This window comes from Triticum dicoccoides, chromosome 6A, assembly GCF_002162155.2.
Source record: "Triticum dicoccoides isolate Atlit2015 ecotype Zavitan chromosome 6A, WEW_v2.0, whole genome shotgun sequence".
Taxonomy (NCBI): Eukaryota; Viridiplantae; Streptophyta; class Magnoliopsida; order Poales; family Poaceae; genus Triticum; species Triticum dicoccoides.
Genome location: NC_041390.1, coordinates 313,478,943 through 313,488,217, shown reverse-complemented (window position 1 = coordinate 313,488,217; position 9,275 = coordinate 313,478,943).

Genomic DNA, 9,275 nt, shown 5'->3' with positions numbered 1-9,275 from the left:
AAAAAAACGAGAGAAAAAAAAAGAGAAAAAAAGTCAGAAAAAAAGGAGAGAAATAAAAAAAGTGTGAGGAAAAAAAAGAGAAGAAAAATAACAAAATTCGGATCTTTTTAGACTCAATCTCGTAGTTGAACTCGGATTGGAATCTGTTTTGTGCACTGTTCAGTAAAACAGGCATAACTTCCTCATACGAAGTCCGTTTTGCCTCCGCGAGTACTCAAACGAAAGCTAGTGACGAGCCGCATCTAAATAGTTGAAGAAGCTAGTTCAATATTCAGCACCTCAAAATCGGCTTCGAAATAGGTCTTTTTGCTCTCCGAAGTTCATGAACACAGCTTATTCCAGTTTTTCAGGACAGTTTTCGAATTTTTTGACTCCTCATATCAACTCGGAATTGAGTGATTCCTTTTGTGTTTGAAAGCTTGAGTCAATACCATTCTTGAAAAAAAACAAAAAAATCGGCACAAACTTTTTCAGAGGAAAGTTGGAGACAAAGTTGTTGACATATCCTGCTTGGCTGTTGTTTCACATCATTATCTTTACTGCCGTTGTGATCTTCACTTATATCTTGCTGTCCAGAGCTACTTAGTATCCTTCATTGATGCTAGTTGTGCTACGACGTGACCTCATTAGTGTTCTAGGCTCGCGTCTCTAGTTCGGTCTAGCCTAGGACCAGCACAGTACCGTCGTTGAGCGTTTATTCAACATTGCATCTCTGGATTGATTATTGCTAATCTTTTGCTACCATATATAGCCAACCCAGCTCCACATATTTCTACATCGTGTATACGCATGTTCCCCTGGCAATCGCTTTACACAATCTTCGGAGTTATTTTACACCGCTAGTTGCCTCTCACCACCTGCTGCATGGTAAGAACTTGTAAGATATTGATATTTGCTTTACTGTGAGCACTTTATAACCACATCCTAGTAGTTCATAGGAACATTATTCTTGAATTTTTGTTCTTGTTTCTACTAATCATGACAGGTTCCAGAGATAGAAGTTCTTGGACGACGGACAAATCTTCACCATCACGAGAGTTGGGACAACACACACAAGCATATGGTCAGGTTATCTCTTTACCATCATTTGAGGGTAGATTTAATCCTGCTATTTATCTAGCTTGGGAGCTTGAAGTAGAACAAGTTTTTAGTCACCATGATTTTTCTGAACTTGAGAGAGTACGAGCTACCATTAGAGCATTTACTGGTTTTGCTTCTGTTTGGTGGAGTGTACATTGTAAGAAAAACATTGATAACCAACCCACAACTTGGAAAGTTTTGAAAGCTGTAATGAGACAACAATTTTTTCCTCCTTACTATCGTCGTGAATTGCGTCGCAAATTGGAGCAATTAAAACAAGGCAGTAACACTGTTCATGCTTACTACCAAGAGTTCAAATCTTATATGCATCATTGTGACATAGAAGAATCTGAGGATGATACAATGAATAGATTTTTTGGTGGTTTGAACCATGATATTCAGGCAAGATTTCAGTATATTTCTCGTTGCATTACTGGTATGTATGTCCGTGCTTATACCTTTGAGAGACAGATACAGGAGGATGCATTGGGTGACTACAACAACTACTATTCCAGTTCATGCTCACCATCGCCGGTTGGTTACTCCACTATTGCACCTACTAGAGCAGCCTCACCTTGGATTGTGAGCGCAATATCATCTCAAGAGTATGGTACATTGTCAACGTCCGTACCTACATCAGCTACATCTCTGCGAGGTAACAGTAAAGGTATTGATGATATAACTTCACATGAGAATGAAGCATGCCTAGTTAACTTGAATGCATCATGTGTTGAGTTACCTGTTGATTTGAGCACACCACATATTTTAGAGACTCTTGTTACTGTCATGAATGCGTCATGTGATCAAACAACTGAAATATCAACAATTTTGAGTGCACCCATTGAATTAACTGTTGATGCAAAAGAACCAATGTTTAATCATTTTGATATGACCTCTAATCTTGATGATGATTCTGTGTCCAATGACTTATTGCATGTTTGCTTATTTAAGCATGTTGTAGCATGTAAATTTGATGCAAGTAAGGTTTATTCATCAAAGTTAGGATGGTTTAATGATGAACATTGCCAATCTTTTGAAGAGAATAAGAGCTTCACTTATATGTGCAAACTGAGTTCCAATATTTTCATGCCTTCTACTTCCTGTGATAATTTTTTGGCTTTAGATTTTATGAACAATGAAAGTTACTCATGTATACATGTGACATATGTGCAAAAATTAAGGGAAGTTAAAATGGATGACATATACATATACAACATGTACACCCTGTCTCTTTTGTTAGCCACATTTCAGATTAAGCAATGCCGAGGACGGCTTTATTTTCGAAAAGGGGAGGATGATGAGGACATGACTACCTTGGATACGACCAAAAATATTGCATACATGCATATTTGTCAGGTGATTTCTAATGCAAACTATTCAATAATCTATTTATGTTATCCAGAACAAAAATACTTCACACACATTTGTGTTTTGTCTAATTGCAGGTGTATGGGACATTTGTACAATCCACATATGAAGACAAGGGAAAAGGAGAAGTTTAGGTTGTGTTCAAAAAGTCCTCTCACGTCACTTTTGGGCCAAGAGAAGATAGAGTCCAAGTCTCTCACGTTATGGATTCAGATTCGGACTGCACAGACATATCTGACTCAAAACGCTAACAACTTTTTCATACGGACTCTGAATTGGGTGATTATTTTTTTGTTGGAAACTAGATTCCGTGCTCTTTCCAACCCAATTGGATTCACCTTCAAATTCGTCCGGAGCGTTGAGTTATGGACGAAACAATCTGACGTTGCAGCAGAATCCGAGTCAAACTACAAGCCCAAAGGTGTTGCATCACCTCCACTTGGGCCCATGAGCCTTGTACGACCTAGGGTTAGTTTTAGGCTGCCTTGGGACGTCCTCCCACCTCCTTGGCCGCCACCCCTTGCTCCTATATAAGTAGATCCATCTAGTAGCTTTTTCCTGGGGTTTTGTTTAGATTAAAAGTTAGCCATTGCAACTTCGTGTACTTCGTTTGTGTCCAACGACCAGACCAAGACCGCTTACGAATCCCCACCATTATCAATACCTCATATATATTTGCAATATTTAGATTGCTTTATCATATTCTTGCTCATTCTTCGATTGCTTGCAGGAATAGACCTTCATGGTCAGGCTGGCCGTGCTTCTGGCATCGTCAGTAACCTCAGGAGATTGGTTTAGTGATTGCTAAGGCGTAACGTCGTGCACGTTTGTAGTCGGATCGTCAAAGTTGTCTCCACCAAATCGATAGTTATCATCTCATCGAAAGATCGGGACACCCTCGCCTCTATCAGGAGGCAACCCAATTTTATATTTGTTCTTCACTTTTTGTTACTGGTTAGTAATAAATAATTTATCTAGCCTCTGTTATGATTGTGTTTTTTATGTTTTAATTCGTGTCTGTGCCAAGTAAAGCCTTTAGGATCTTCTTGGGTGATTGTTGTTTGATCTTGCTGATAAAAACAGAAAGTATGCGCTCACGAAAATAATTTTCATTTTTTACCAGAGAGCTATAAAATACCAATTCCAACTACAATAGATCATTATACAAATTGTCCTGGTCGTCTATTTTTTCAGAAGTTTTGGAGATATAGGAGTATTCGAAACCTCCAGATTGCTATACACTATTCTGTTTTGACAGATTCTATTTTTCGTGTGTTGTTTGCTTATTTTGATGAATCTATGGCTAGTATCGAGGGGTATGAACCATAGATAAGTTGGAATACAGTAGGTTTAACACCAATATAAATAAAGAATGATTTAATTATAGTACATTAAAGTGGTGGTTTGTTTTTTTATACTAACGGAGCTCATGAGATTTTCTCTTGAGTTTTGTGTTGTGAAGTTTTCAAGTTTTTGGGTAAAGATTTGATAGATTTTGGAACAAGGAGTGGCAAGAGCCTAAGCTTGGGGATGCCCATGGCACCCCAATGTAAAATTTAAGGACAACCAAAAGCCTAAGCTTGGGATGGCCCGGAAAGCATCCCCTCTTTCGTCTTCGTCTATCGGTAACTTTACTTGAGGCTATATTTTTATTCACCACATGATATGTGTTTTGCTTGGAGCATATTGTATGATTTGAGTCTTTGATTTTTAGTTTACGACAATCATGCTTGCTGTACACACCTTTTGGGAGAGACACACATGAATTGGAATTTATTAGAATACTCTATGTGCTTCACTTATATCTTTTCAGCTAGATAATTTTGCTCTAGTGCTTCACTTATATCTTTTTAGAGCAAGGTGGTGGTTTTATCTTATAGAAATTATTGATCTCTCATGCTTCACTTATATTATTTTGAGAGTCTTTTAGAACAGCATGGTAATTTGCTTTGGTTATAAAATTAGTCCTAATATGATGGGCATTCAAGATGGGTATAATAAAAACTTTCATATAGAGTGCATTGAATAGTTTAATACTTGATAATTGTTTTGAGATATAAAGATGGTAATATTAGAGTCGTTCTAGTTGAGTAATTGTGAAATTGAGAAATACTTGTGTTCGGGTTTGCAAGTCCCGTAGGATGCACGTATGGTAACCGTTGTGTGACAAATTTGAAGCATGAGGTGTTCTTTGACTGCCTTCCTTATGAGTGGCGGTCGGGGACGAGCGATGGTCTTTTCCTACCAATCTATCCCCTAGGAGCATGCGCGTAGTGCTTGGTTTTGATGACTTATAGTTTTTTGCAATAAGTATGTGAGTTCTTTATGACTAATGTTGAGTTTATGGATTATACGCACTCTCACCCTTCCACCATTGCTAGCCTCTATTGTACCATGCAACTTTTGCTGGTACCATAAACCCATCATTTTCCTTCCTCAAAACATCCACCATACCTACCTATTATGGCATTTCCATAGCCATTTCGAGATATATTGCCATGCAACTTTCCACCGTTCCGTTTATTATGACATTCTTCATCATAGTCATATTTCTTTGCATGGTCATGTAGTTGACATCGTATTTGTGGCATGGCCACCATTCATAATTTTTTATACATGTCACTCTTGATTCATTGCACACCCCGGTACACCGCCGGAGGCATTCAGATAGAGTCATATTTTGTTCTAAGTATCGAGTTGTAATTCTTGAGTTGTAAGTAAATAAATGTGTGATGATCTTAATTATTAGAGCATTGTCCCATGTGAGGAAAGGATGATGGAGACTATGATTCCCCCACAAGTCGGGATGAGAATCCGGACGAAAAAAGCGGCCATAAAAAAGGCCCAAACAAAAAAATGAGAGAAAAAGAGAGAAGGGGCAATGTTACTATCCTTTTTCCACACTTGTGCTACAAAGTAGCACCATGATCTTCATTATAGAGAGTCTCTTATGTTTTCACTTTCATATACTAGTGGGAATTTTTCATTATAGAACTTGGCTTGTATATTCCAATGATGGGCTTTCTCAAATTGCCCTAGGTCTCCGTGAGCAAGCAAGTTGGATGCACACCCACTTAGTTACTTTTGTTGAGCTTTCATATACTTCTAGCTCTAGTGCATCCGTTGCATGGCAATCCCTACTCAGTCACATTGATATCTATTGATGGGCATCTCCATAGCCCATTGATATGCCTAGTTGATGTGAGACTATCTTCCTCCTTTTTGTCTTCTCCACAACCACCATTCTATTCCACCTATAGTGCTATGTCCATGGCTCGCACTCATATATTGCGTGAAAGTTGAAAAAGTTTGAAAAGGCTAAGTATGAAACAATTGCTTGGCTTGTCATCGGGGTTGTGCATTATGGGAGCATTTTGTGTGACAGAAATGAAGCATGGCCAAACTATATGATTTTGTAGGGATGAGATTTCTTTGGCTATGTTATTTTGAGAAGACATAATTGCTTGGTTAGTATGCTTGAAGTATTATTATTTTTATGTCAATATTAAACTTTTGTCTTGAATCTTTTGGATCTGAACATTCATGCCACAATAAAGAAAATTACATTGAAAATTATGCTAGGTAGCATTCCACATCAAAAAATCTGTTTTTATCATTTACCTACTCGAGGACGAGCAGGAATTAAGCTTGGGGATGCTTGATATGTCTCCAACGTATATATAATTTTTTGATTCCATGCTATTATATTATCTGTTTTGGATGTTTAATGGGCTTTAATATGCTCTTTTATATTAGTTTTGGCACTAACCTATTAACCGAAGGCCCAATGCCAGTTTCTATTTTTTTTGCCTATTTCAGTGTTTCATAAAAAAGGAATATCAAACGGAATCCAAATGGAACCAAACCTTCGTGAGGATCTTTCTTGGAACAAATGCAAACCTGGAGACTTGGAGTGGAAGTCTAGAGGTCAGCGAAGTTTCCACGAGATAGGAGGGCGCGCCCCCCACCCTTGTGGGCCCAACGGAGCTCCACCGACGTACTTCTTTCACCTATATATACACTTATACCCTAAAAACATCAGGGGGAGCCACGAAACCACTTTCCACCGCCGCAAACTTCTGTACCCGTGAGACCCCATCTGGGGCCTTTTCCGGCGATCTTCCGGAGGGGGATTCGATCATGGAGGGCTTCTACATTAACACCATAGCCTCTTCGATGATGTGTGAGTAGTTTACCGCAGACCTTCGGTTCCATAGTTATTAGCTAGATGGCTTCTTCTCTCTCTTTGGTTCTCAATAGAAAGTTCTCCTTGATGTTCTTGGAGATCTATTCGATGTAATACTTTTTGTGTTGTGTTTGTCGAGATCCGATGAATTGTGGATTTATGGTCAAGTTTATCTATGAATGGTATTTGGTTCTTCTCTAAATTCTTATATGCATGATTTGATATCTTTTCAAGTCTGTTCGAATTATCGGTTTAGTTTGTCCTACTAGATTGATCTTTCTTGCAATGGGAGAAGTGCTTAGATTTGTGTTCAATCTTGTGGTGTCCTTTCCAGGTGACAGTAGGGGAAGCAAGGCACGTATTGTATTGCTGCCATCGAGGATAAAAAGATGGGGTTTATATCATATTTCTTGAGTTTATCCCTCTACATCATGTCATCTTGCCTAAAGCATTACTCTGTTCTATGAACTTAATACTCTAGATGCATGTTGGATAGCGGTCAATGTGTGGAGTAATAGTAGTAGATGCAGAATTATTTCAGTCTACTTAACACGGACGTGATGCATATGTTCATAATCATTGCCTAGATATTCTCATAATTATGCACTCTTCTATCAATTGCTCTGCAGTAATTTGTTCACCCACCATAATACATGAGATCATGAGAGAAGCCACTAGTGAAACCTATGGCCCCCGGGTCTCTTCCTTATTATATTGCATCTCTTTTTATTATCGCATCTCGTTTACTATTTTGCAATCTTTACTTTCCAATCTGTACAACAAAAATACCAAAAATATTTATCTTACTATCTTTACCAGATCTCACTTTCGCAAGTGACCATGAAGGATTGACAACCCCTTTATCGCGTTGGTTGCGAGGTTCTTGATTGTTTGTGCAGGTACTAGGTGACTTGCATGTTATCTCCTACTGGATTGATACCTTGGTTCTAAAAAATTGAGGGAAATACTTACGCTACTTTGATGCATCACCCTTTCCTCTTCAAGGGAAAACCAGCGCATGCTCAAGAGGTAGCAGTGAAGCATTTGTCAAGTGACTTATGTCAGACAAGCTTACACCAAGTCATATAAGTGCATATTCGTGGGATATCCGAGGGAAACCTTGGGATATAGCTTCTACAACGGCGAAGAGAACAAAGTGTTTGTTGCTTGGAATGGGGCCTTCCTTGAGAAAGAATTTCTCGGGCGAGAAGCCGGTGGCAGGCAGGTTCAGCTCGAAGAAATTCGAAAACCACTTGGGGACAACTCAGCTGATGATGTGATCATACTGGAGTCTGTCAGGGACCCTGGGGTGGAAGCTGCACATGAACCACGAAGGTCGGAAAGATTGCGCAGAGTGCGCGATGTATTGTTGCTGGAAAGCGACAAGCCGACTACATATGCGAAAGCGATGGTGAGCCCAGATTCCGAGGCATGGCTGGAGGCCATGAGATCCGAGTTAAAATCCATGGATGAAAATCAAGTCAGGGACTTGGTTGATCCGCCACCTAGTGTCGCTGCCATTGGTTGCAAATGGGTCTTTAAGATGAAAACCGATGTGGATGGAAATGTTTAGATCCACAAAGCTCGGCTTCTCTCTAATGGTTATGGACAAGTTCAAGGAATTGACTACGATGAGACTTAGTCACCGGTAGAGATGCTGAAGTCAGCGAGGATCATACTAGCTATAGTTGCATATTTCGATTACGAGATATGGCAGATGGATGTCAAACTGTCTTTCCTCCACGGAAATTTAACTAAGGACGTGTATATGATACAACCCGAGGGTTTTGTCGATCTGACTAGCGCTCAAGGGATCCATTTATGGGTTGAAGCAAGCATCTCAGAGCTGGAATATTTGTTTTGATGAGGTCATCACCTGTCTTGGTTTCATCAAAAGCGAAGAGGACGCTTGTTTATAAAAATAGTTGAGTGGGAGCTCGATGGTGTTTTTAATATTGTATGTGGATAACATACTACTGATCGGAAATGATGTTTCGATGCTGAACTCGGTCAAGGAGTCATTGAATGGCAAGTTTTTAGTAAAAGACCTCTTTGTAGCAGTTTACATATTGCGCATTAATATCTATAGAGATAGATCGAGGAAGCTGCTCGGCTTGATCTAGAGCATGTACATAGATAAAGTGTTGAAGCGGTTCAACATGAGTGAGACCAAGAAAGGGTTCTTGCCTATCTCACATGGTATAAGGCTAAGCGAGACTTAGAGTCCTTCGACAGATGAGCGAAGCAGGATGAGTTGGATTCCATATGACTCGACAATCGGATCCATCATGTATGGCATGATATGTACACGGCCTGATGTTGCTTTTGCAATAAGCCTAACAAGGAGATACCAGGCCAACCCAAGTGAGAGTTCCAAGCAAGATATGATGGTCGATTCTACCACAGAAGCCGAATACATTGTGTCTTGTGAAGCTCCAAAGGAAGGTGTTTGGATCCGGAACTTTCTGTATGATCTTGGTATTTTCCTAGCCTTGGTAAAACCGTTGGACCTTTATTGCGATAGTTCTGGTACCATCGCACAATCTCGGGAGCCGAGGAATCACCACAAGACCAAACAGATAGATTGGAAATATCACCTGATATGAAAGATCGTAAAGAATGGTGATATAGAGTTATGCAA